Here is a 12,221-nt window from a genome sequence, read left to right as displayed (position 1 = left end):
AGACGGCGGGAGCGTTACAGAGACCGAAGGGCATTACCAGGTATTCATAGTGGCCGTCCCGGGTGTTGAATGCCGTCTTCCATTCATCCCCCTGACGGATACGGACCAGGTTATACGCCCCACGGAGGTCCAGCTTGGTGAAGATTCTAGCCCCCCTCAGACGGTCAAATAATTCCGGAATGAGCGGAAGGGGGTATTTATTCTTCACCGTGATCTGGTTAAGGCCTCTATAGTCTATACAGGGACGGAGTGAGCCATCCTTCTTTTTGACGAAGAAGAAGCCTGCTCCCGCCGGGGAAGTAGATTTCCGGATGAATCCCCGGGCCAGATTCTCCTCAATATATTCTGACATGGATCGGGTCTCAGCAGCGGACAAAGGGTAAATGCGCCCACGGGGAGTAGTAGCGCCGGGCATCAGGTCGATTGGGCAGTCGTATGGTCTATGAGGGGGTAATGTCTCTGCCTCCTTTTTATTAAAGACGTCCGCATACGACCAATAAGGAGCCGGAAGACCAGGTAGATTGGCTGGAGTAGGAGAAGGACGGACAGGATGGACGGGAACTAAACAAGTCTTATGGCAGTCCTGTCCCCAGCGAAGGACTTCTCCGGTCTGCCAATCAAGCACGGGTGCATGTTTCTGAAGCCAAGGTAGGCCTAGCAATAGAGCGTGAGAGAGTCCAGGTAGAACATGAAAGAAGATGCTCTCAGAGTGCAGCATTCCCACCTGCAGGGTTATGGATTCGGTGATGAGTTGGATGGGATGTGGTAAGAGGCCCCCATCCACGGCAGCGACAGATAAGGGTACGGCTAGAGGTTTGGTGGGAATGCGATATTTCTCTACCAGAGACTGAGAAATGAGATTTCCGGCAGCTCCAGAGTCAAGTTGGGCTAGTTCAAAATAACGGTTCTCCCCGCAGATGATAGAGACCGACAGCAACAGGGATGGAGAGGGTTTACTCTTGTCTAGGACGACCTCTCTGAACGATCCTAGACACAGGCGTTTCCCGACCTCTCCGGGCAGGAACGGATCCGGTGCTCCTTACTGCCACAGTAGAAGCAGCTCCCCTCGGCACGGCGTAACTCTTGACGGGTTTTGACCAGCTTGGTCTGGTCGACCTGCATAGGCTCGGGTGAGTGCGCCTCGGGAGTAGCTGGAGAAGGGACAGGTTTCTGAAAGGTAGGAGCTAGACGTGGAAACCTCCTCTCACGGGTGACCTCTTTGGCGCATTCCTGGAACCGGATGTCAATCCGGGTAGCAAGAGTTATTAAGTCGTCGAGAATGGTAGGTATGTCCCGACCGGCGAGTTCATCTTTAATACGGCCGGACAGACCCTCCCAAAAGACAGACACCAGGGCGTCGTTATCCCAGGCCAGCTCCGAAGCAAGGGTACGGAACCGTATGGCATATTGGCCCACGGTGAGATTTCCTTGATGGAGACGTAGCAGAGATGATGCGGATGAGGTCTTCCGTCCGGGTTCGTCGAAGACTTTCCGGAAAGCCGTGAGAAAGGCTGGCAGGTTGGACACCAGGGGGTCTCCTCTCTCCCATAGAGGATTTAGCCAAGCCAGTGCCTCCCCCGTGAAATGGGACATGATGAAGGCTACTTTGGCCCGGTCGGAGATAAACTGGTGGGACAGGAGTTCAAAATGCAGGGTGCATTGGTTTATGAAGCCCCGAGCTTGAGCAGGGTCGCCTCCGAAGCGAGGAGGTGCAGAAAGCCGGGGTCCGGGGCAGGATGCCATGGTATTGGTGGGCAGCGGCGCTGCCGGGCTGCGAGTCATGAGACTAGCGGTGGTTGCTGGTGGAGCAGTCAGAGTGTCCAGGCGAGAGTTGACATTCCGCAGATGACTCAGGATGGACTCCTGTTGGGACCTCTGACGGGACAGTTCATGACATAGGTCCGAGAGCGAGGGAGCTTGGGTGCCACCGGGTTCCATGGCCCGAGCAAACTATAACGGGTCTGGGAGGCGGAACCTCTGAGCAACTATACAAGGGGGCGGTCCTTGTAAGGAAGCGGGTGGCTCCCAGGGAAGACGGGCAGGTAGTCACGGCAAGTGACAGGGACAGTCTCTGGGTAGAAGGGCAGGTAGTCACGGCAAGTGACAGGGACAGTCTCTGGGTAGAAGGACGGGTACTCACGGCAAGTGACAGGGACAGTCTCTGGGTAGAAGGACAGCAGGCAGGTGACTGGTGAGCGCTCCCAGGTGAGCGGGCGAGAGTCTCTGGACAGGCAGGTGGTCACGGCAAGTGACGGCAGAGCCTCCAGGTAGGCTAGCAGGCAGGTAGCAGGTGAGCGCTCCCAGGTGAGCAGGCAAGAGTCTCTGGACAGGCAGGTGGTCACGGCAAGTGACGGCGGAGCCTCCAGGTAGGCTAGCAGGCAGGTAGCAGATGAGCGCTCCCAGGTGAGCAGACAAGAGTCTCTGGACAGGCAGGTGGTCACAGCAAGTGACGGCGGAGCCTCCAGGCAGGCTAGCAGGCAGGTAGCAGATGAGCGCTCCCAGGTGAGCGGGCAGGCTGGTCCATAGACAGACTGACAGGTGTCGGAAGGCAGACAGTCGGACCGCAGGCTTGAAAGCAGGTAAACGGATATCAGGCAGGTATCAAGCAGGAATCTGACAGGTGACTGGCAGGTAACTGGTAACGGGACCTGAGGGCTGAAGCAGAGTGAAGGCTTTGCAACAGCATTGCTCGGGCACCTCCATTTTGGAGGAGGTGCCTTATATATGGTGAGGTCCTCCGGTCATTGGCCGGGGACTCCTTAGGACGGCGCGCGTGGCCCCTTTAAGAGAGGGGGAGCGCGCGTGCCCTAAGCACAGTGGCCGGGAAGCAGCGCGCGCTGCCAGCAGAGCGGGAGGAGGACGCCGGGCACGGAGTGGAGAGGTGAGGGGAACAGCGTCCCTGCCTAGCAGGAGGCAGGGACGCCGACGCTACAGTAGTTATATTCTTATACATAGGAGCAGTATTATAGTAGTTATATTCTTGTACATAGGAGCAGTATTATAGTAGTTATATTATTGTACATAGGGAGCAGTATTATAATGGTTATATTCTTGTACATAGGGGGCAGTATTATAGCGACAATATTCTTGTACATAGGGGGCAGTATTATAGTGGTTATATTCTTGTACATAGGAGCAATATTATAGTATTTATATTATTGTACATAGGAGCAGTATTATAGTAGTTATATTCTTGTACATAGGGGGCAGTATTATAGTGGTTATATTCTTGTACAGAGGAGCAGTATTATAGTAGTTATATTCTTATGCATAGGGGCAGTATTATAGTAGTTATATTCTTGTATATAGGGACAGTATTATAGTAGTTATAATCTTGTACATGGTGCAGTATTACAGTAGTTATATTCTACTACATAGGAGCATTATGATAGTAGTTATATTCTTGTACATAGGAGCAGTATTATAGTAGTTACATTTTTGTACATAGGGGGCAGTATTATAGTGGTTATATTCTTGTACATAGGGGCAGTATTATAGTAGTTATATTCTACTACTTAGGAGCAATTTTATAGTAGTTATATTCTTGTACATAGGGGGCAGTATTATAGTGGTTATAATCTTGTTCATAGGAGCATTATTATAGCAGTTATATTCTTGCACATAGGAGCAGTATTATAGTAGTTATATTCTTGTACATAGGGGGCAGTATTATAGTAGTTATATTCTTATACATAGGGGGCAGTATTATAGTAGTTATATTCTTGTACATAGGGGCAGTATTATAGTAGTTATATTCTTGTACATAGGAGCAGTATTATAGTAGTTATATTCTTTTACATAGGAGCAGTATTATAGTGGTTATATTCTTGTACATAGGAGTAATATTATAGTAGTTATATTCTTGTACATAGTGGGCAGTATTATAGTAGTTATATTCTTGTACATAGGGGGCAGTATTATAGCAGTTATATTCTTGTACATAGGGGGCAGTATTATAGTAGTTATATTCTTGGACATAGGAGCAGTATTACAGTAGTTATAGTCTTGTACATAGGGGCAATATTATAGTAGTTACTGCTCCTATGTATAAGAATATAACTACTATAATACTGCTCCTATGTACAAGAATATATTATAGTAGTTATATTCTTGTACATAGGGGGCAGGATTATAGTAGTTATATTCTTGTACATAGGGGCAGTATTATAGTAGTTATATTCTTGTACATAGGAGCAGTATTATAGTAGTTATATTCTTGTACATAGGGGTAGTATTATAATAGTTATATTCTTGTACATATGGGACAGTATTATAGTGGTTATATTCTTGTACACAGGGAGCAGTATTATAGTAGTTATATTCTTGTACATAGGGGGCAGTATTATAGTAGTTATATTATTATACATAGTGGTAGTATTATAGTAGTTATATTCTTGTACATAGGGGACAGTATTATAGTGGTTATATTCTTGTACATAGGGAGCAGTATTATAGTAGTTATATTCTTGTACATAGGAGCAGTATTATAGTAGTTATATTCTTGTACATAGAGGGCATTATTATAGTAGCTATATTCTTGAATATAGGAGGCAGTATTATAGTAATTATATTCTTGTACATAGGAGCAATATTATAGTAGTTATATTCTTGTACATAGGAGCAGCATTATAGTAGTTATATTCTTGCACATAGGAGCAGTATTATAGTAGTTATATTCTTGTACATAGGAGCAGTATTATAGTGGTTATATTCTTGTACATAAGGGGCAGTATTATAGTGGTTATATTCTTGTACATAGGGGACAGTATTATAGTAGTTATATTCTTGTGCATAGCGGCAGTACTATAGTAGCTATATTCTTGTATAAAGGGACAGTATTATAGTAGTTATATTCTTGTACATGGGGGCAGTATTATAGTAGTTATATTCTACTACATAGGAGCATTATGATAGTAGTTATATTCTTGTACATAGGAGCAGTATTATAGTAGTTACATTTTTGTACATAGGGGGCAGTGTTATAGTGGTTATATTCTTTTACATAGGGACAGTATTATAGTAGTTATATTCTACTACATAGGAGCAATATTATAGTAGTTATACTCTTGTACATAGGGGCAGTATTATAGTGGTTATAATCTTGTTCATAGGAGCATTATTATAGCAGTTATATTCTTGCACATAGGAGCAGTATTATGGTAGTTATATTCTTGTACATAGGGGGCAGTATTATAGTAGTTATATTCTTATACATAGGGGCAGTATTATAGTAGTTATATTCTTGTACATAGGAGCAGTATTATAGTAGTTATATTCTTGTACATAGGGGCAGTATTAAAGTAGTTATATTCTTTTACATAGGAGCAGTATTATAGTGGTTATATTCGTGTTCATGGGAGAAATCTTATAGTAGTTATATTCTTTTACATAGGAGCAGTATTATAGTGGTTATATGCTTGTACATAGGAGTATTATTATAGTAGTTATATTCTTGTACATAGTGGGCAGTATTATAGTAGTTATATTCTTGTACATAGGGGGCAGTATTATAGTAGTTATATTCCTGTACATAGGGGGCAGTATTATAGTAGTTATATTCTTGCACATAGGAGCAGTATTACAGTAGTTATAGTATTGTACATAGGGGCAGTATTATAGTAGTTACTGCTCCTATCTACAAGAATATAACTACTATAATACTGCTCCTATGTACAAGAATATATTATAGTAGTTATATTCTTGTACATAGGGGGCAGGATTATAGTAGTTATATTCTTGTACATAGGGGCAGTATTATAGTAGTTATATTCTTGTACATAGGAGCAGTATTATAGTAGTTATATTCTTGTACATAGGGGTAGTATTATAATAGTTGTATTCTTGTACATAGGGGACAGTATTATAGTGGTTATATTCTTGCACATAGGGGCAGTATTATAGTAGTTATATTCTTATACATAGTGGTAGTATTATAGTAGTTATATTCTTGTACATAGGGGACAGTATTATAGTGGTTATATTCTTGTACATAGGGGCAGTATTATAGCAGTTATATTCTTGTACATAGGGGCAGTATTATAGTAGTTATATTCTTGTACATAGGGGTAGTATTATAACAGTTATATTCTTGTACATAGGGGACAGTATTATAGTGGTTATATTCTTGTACATAGGGGCAGTATTATAGTAGTTATATTCTTATACATAGTGGTAGTATTATAGTAGTTATATTCTTGTACATAGGGGACAGTATTATAGTGGTTATATTCTTGTACATAGGGAGCAGTATTATAGTAGTTATATTCTTGTACATAGGGGGGCAGTATTATAGTAGTTATATTCTTATACATAGTGGTAGTATTATAGTAGTTATATTCTTGTACATAGGGGACAGTATTATAGTGGTTATATTCTTGTACATAGGGGCAGTATTATAGCAGTTATATTCTTGTACATAGGGGCAGTATTATAGTAGTTATATTCTTGTACATAGGGGTAGTATTATAAAAGTTATATTCTTGTACATAGGGGACAGTATTATAGTGGTTATATTCTTGTACATAGGGGCAGTATTATAGTAGTTATATTCTTATACATAGTGGTAGTATTATAGTAGTTATATTCTTGTACATAGGGGACAGTATTATAGTAGTTATATTCTTGTACATAGGGGGGCAGTATTATAGTAGTTATATTCTTATACATAGTGGTAGTATTATAGTAGTTATATTCTTGAATATAGGAGGCAGTATTATAGTAGTTAGATTCTTTACATAAGGGCAGTATTATTGTAGTTATATTGTTGTACATAGAAGCAGTATTATAGTAGTTATATTCTTGTACATAGGAGCAGTATTATAGTAGTTATATTCTTGTACATAGGAGCAGTATTATAGTAGTTATATTCTTGCACATAGGAGCAGTATTATAGTAGTTATATTCTTGTACATAGGGTCAGAATTAAAGTAGTTATATTCTTAAACATAGGAGGCAGTGTTATAGTAGTTATATTCTTGTACATAGGGAGCAGTATTATAGTATATATTCTTGTACATAGGGGGCAGTATTATAGTAGTTATATTCTTGTACATAGAGGGCATTATTATAGTAGTTATATTCTTGAATATAGGAGGCAGTATTATAGTAGTTATATTCTTGTACATAGGAGCAATATTATAGTAGTTATATTCTTGTACATAGGAGCAGCATTATAGTAGCTATATTCTTGCACATAGGAGCAGTATTATAGTAGTTATATTCTTGTACATGGGGGCAGTATTATAGTAGTTATATTCTTTACATAGGAGCAGTATTATAGTAGTTACATTTTGTACATAGGGGGCAGTATTATAGTGGTTTTATTTTTGTACATAGGGGCAGTATTATAGTAGTTATATTCTTGTACATAGGGGTAGTATTATAGTGGTTATAATCTTGTTCATAGGAGCATTATTATAGCAGTTATATTCTTGCACATAGGAGCAGTATTATAGTAGTTGTAACATACCTGGCGGCGTCCTTGCATAGTGGTCCATCTCCCACTGTGCAGGAGCGCGCACTTGATTTCCAGTCCAGACTGCCACTTTGGCTTCTTTCCATACTGTCCGCTTTGCTCTGCTCTGGCTGCTTAGGGCGACGCCCGCTGAACTTCCTGTTTCTTGTAGTTGCTGCAGACACACCCCTAATGCGTCCTCAGCCTATTGCGGTCTGTCACCTAGTATTTAAACCAGCTCCTCCTTGGAATCCATGCCTGAGCATCTTGTTCTGTCAGTTGGCTTCTTGTCACTGATGTGCCAGGTCCTGTCTATGTTTCCTGCCTTGCGGTATCAGTTCCCGTGTCTGAACTGTGTCCTGTCTGTGTACTCTAGCCAGCTGTCTTTCTGCCTTTCCTGGAGGCTGTATTTCCAGGCCCGTGTGAACACGCTCTTTGCCTGTTGGTCTCGCCCTCTGGGGGCCGCATACCCAGACTCGCTCCTGTATTTGTTGCAGTACAGTTCCTGTCTGAACTGTCTCCTAGCTTCCTATCTGTTTTGTCTTTATGTCCGTTTGCTCCCTTTTTCTGCAGTGTCTGAACCAGCACTTGGCTTTACCTAGGCTCGTTCCTGCATTTTGTTGCAGTAACTGTTCTTGTCTGAACTGTCTCCTAGCTTCTTACCTGTTTTGTCTTTATGTCCGTTTGCTCCCTTTTTCTGTAGAATCTGAACCTGCACCTAACTTCTACTCGTTGTCATTGTACTTCCGTTTGTGAGTTGGAGTCCTTTCGCTACTTCTTTGCAAGTACCTTGTGTGTATCTGGTTCTGCCTTTCTTTTCCAGTCTGTTCTGTGTGAACAGAGCCCTGTCCCCTTTGCTTTGTCTTTATTTACCGCTTCGGTGATTTATCTCTGTCCTGCCTTACTTTCCGCATCTGCAGTTTTGCTCTGCTCAGCCTTGTCCACCGCATCTGCAGTTTTGCTCTGCTCAGCCTTGTCCACCGCGTCTGCGGTTTCGCTCTGCTCAGCCTTGTCCACCGCGTCGGCGGTTTTGCTCTGCTCAGCCTTGTCCACCGCGTCTGCGGTTTTGCTCTGCTCAGCCTTGTCCACCGCGTCTGCGGTTTTGCTCTGCTCAGCCTTGTCCACCGCGTCTGCGGTTTCGCTCTGCTCAGCCTTGTCTACCGCGTCTGCGGTTTCGTTCTGCTCAACCTTGTCTACCGCGTCTGCGGTTTCGCTCTGCTCAGCCTTGTCTACCGCGTCTGCGGTTTCGCTCTGCTCAGCCTTGTCTACCGCGTCTGCGGTTTCGCTCTGCTCAGCCTTGTCTACCGCGTCTGCGGTTTCGCTCTGCTCAGCCTTGTCTACCACGTCTGCGGTTTTGCTCTGCTCAGCCCTGTCCATCGCGTCTGCGGTTTTGCTCTGTTCAGCCTTGTCCACCGCGTCTGCGGTTTTGCTCTGCTCGGCCTTGTCTACTCTGCTTGATTACCACGGCTCTGAACCCGTCTCCCAGTCTGTACTGGACCTTACCCAGCCTGCACTCTAGCCTGCCTGTTCCTGTATTCCCCAGTGTGGGTCAACAGCCGTGTCCGGGGTCTGACCTGGAGTGGCACCTGGTCCCTCTGCTTGGTTCCTCCCTGGTGCACTGGCGTCGTATGCCGTCGTGCGACCTTGGTCGGATCGGGCAGATACTTAGTTACGCCCCTCCAGACACTCTCCGGTTCATGGCACAGTGGAATCACTAATCACGCACACGCCAGTCAGTCCGGGCGTGTGCATTACAGTAGTTATATTCTTGTACATAGGGGACAGTATTATAGTAGTTATATTCTTATACATAGGGGCAGTATTATAGTGGTTATATTCTTGTAGATAGGAGGCAGTATTATAGTAGTTATATTCTTGTACATAGTGGGCAGTATTATAGTAGTTATATTCTTGTACATAGGGGGCAGTATTATAGTTGTTATATTCTTGCACATAGGAGCAGTATTACAGTAGTTATAGTCTTGTACATAGGGGCAGTATTACAGTAGTTACTGCTCCTATCTACAAGAATATAACTACTATAATACTGCTCCTATGTACAAGAATATATTATAGTAGTTATATTCTTATACATAGGGGGCAGGATTATAGTAGTTATATTCTTGCACATAGGGGCAGTATTATAGTAGTTATATTCTTGTACATAGGAGCAGTATTATAGTAGTTATATTGTTGTACATAGGGGTAGTATTATAGTAGTTATATTCTTGTACATAGGGGACAGTATTATAGTGGTTATATTCTTGTACATAGGGGCAGTATTATAGTAGTTATATTCTTGTACATAGGGGCAGTATGATAGTAGTTATATTCTTGTACATAGGGGTAGTATTATAATAGTTATATTCTTATACATAGGGGACAGTATTATAGTGGTTATATTCTTGTACATAGGGGCAGTATTATAGTAGTTATATTCTTATACATAGTGGTAGTATTATAGTCGTTATATTCTTGTACATAGGGGACAGTATTATAGTGGTTATATTCTTGTACATAGGGAGCAGTATTATAGTAGTTATATTCTTGTACATAGGGGGCAGTATTATAGTAGTTATATTCTTGTACATAGGGGGCAGTATTATAGTAGTTGTATTTTTGTACATAGAGGGCATTATTATAGTAGTTATATTCTTGAATAGAGGAGGCAGTATTATAGTAGTTAGATTCTTGTACATAAGGGCAGTATTATAGTAGTTATATTCTTGTACATAGAAGCAGTATTACAGTAGCTATATTCTTGTACATAGGAGCAGTATTATAGTAGTTATATTCTTGTACATAGGAGCAGTATTATAGTAGTTATATTCTTGTACAAAAGAGCAGTATTATAGTAGTTATATTCTTGCACATAGGAGCAGTATTATAGTAGTTATATTCTTGTACATAGGGTCAGCATTATAGTAGTTATATTCTTGAACATAGGAGGCAGTGTTATAGTAGTTATATTCTTCTACATAGGGAGCAGTATTATAGTAGTTATATTCTTGTACATAGGGGGCAGTATTATAGTAGTTATATTCTTGTACATAGGGAGCAGTATTATAGTAGTTATATTCTTGTACATTAGAGCAGTATTATAGTAGTTATATTCTTGTACATAGGAGCAGTATTATAATAGTTATATTCTTGTACATAGGGAGCAGTATTATAGTAGTTATATTCTTGTACATTAGAGCAGTATTATAGTAGTTATATTCTTGTACGTAGGAGCAGTATTATAGTAGTTATATTCTTGTACATAGGGGCAGTATTATAGTAGTTATATTCTTGTATATAGGGAACAGTATTATAGTAGTTATATTCTTGTACATAGGAGCAGTATTATAGTAGTTATATTCTTGTACATAGGGACTGTATTATAGTAGTTATATTCTTGTACATAGGAACAGTATTATAATAGTTATATTCTTGCACATAGGAGCAGTATTATTGTAGTTATATTCTTGTACATAGGGTCAGCATTATAGTAGTTATATTCTTGAACATAGGAGGCAGTGTTATAGTAGTTATATTCTTGCACATAGGGAGCAGTATTATAGTTATTATATTCTTTGACATAGGAGGCAGTGTTATAGTATTGATATACAGCTTATGGAGATGGGATGAATATTTCCCCTAATATGGGGTAATTAGCATCCACCTCTTGGGGTTTTTGCCTTCCTCTGGATCAACACGTTATTATTATTGGTTGAACTCGATGAACCCTAGACAACGTTGGGGCAAGGTGTCTAGCAATGGCTTTCTCTGCTCTCCCAATGGAAAACATGCCCATACACATTAGAGGATATTCAGCTGAAGCTCCCTATTTCGGCAGAATTAGACAACCATGTAAAGTGCTCTGCTGGGAAACAAGTCACATCCAGAGGTGTCTGGGGCCAGTTTATCCTCCTAGCTCCTGTGAAAATACATGCATGTTTGGCAGAGCTGAGCATGTTACTGTATGGGGAGTCAGGAGGAATAGCGCTCAGACAATGCTGTTGTACGTGTATCAAAAACACTCCACTCATGGCTCATCATCTCTCCCCGATCATCACAGAAGTCATTTGCAGAAACTGGAACCTCAGCATATCTGACATTTTTCTGAGTAATATGATGGGACAGGTTGTTGGATCCATTTCTTCCACGCAATTGACCTAAAAGTGTCAGAATCGCTGAAATCTAAAATTCCTAGAAAAGATAAGAAGCAGCAGCAGTCGTCATTGAGTTTCCATTTCCCAGCGATGATATAAATGATGCCACTGGCCGGGGTGGGAGATTGGCTGGCTCTATGTATATGTGGGCACATGGCCAACAGGATCACAGTCGACCCCTGTCTTTTCCATTCTCTGTTTGACAACGCCTCCTCAAAATGTGAGGCGTGCCATGCAAAAAAAGAGCACAAGGATCTGGTGTATAGCACCCCACTCCAAATGTAGAAGAGTTGACTGAGCATTTGCCCGACTGTCTGTAGGGCGTTATGGAAGTGGAATGATTGGAGGGCGTCGCACACCTATGGGGATATGCTCTGGAAAGAACTGGTCACTAGATTTTGGACCTCTAAACCAGGGTTCCCCAACTCCAGTCCTCAAGGCCCACCAACAGGTCATGTTTTCAGGATTTCCTTAGTATTGCACAGGTGATGGAATTATTGCCTGTGCAGGTGATGCAATTATCACCTGTGTAATACTAAGGAAATCCTGAAAACATGACCTGTTGGTGGGCCTTGAGGACTGGAGTTGGGGAACCCTGCTCTAAACAACAAGAA

This window comes from Phyllobates terribilis, unplaced genomic scaffold (genome assembly GCF_046119375.1).
Source record: "Phyllobates terribilis strain yellow unplaced genomic scaffold, ASM4611937v1 Scaffold_7__3_contigs__length_470593459, whole genome shotgun sequence".
Classification (NCBI taxonomy): Eukaryota; Metazoa; Chordata; class Amphibia; order Anura; family Dendrobatidae; genus Phyllobates; species Phyllobates terribilis.
Note: the sequence above shows the minus strand (reverse complement) of the source record.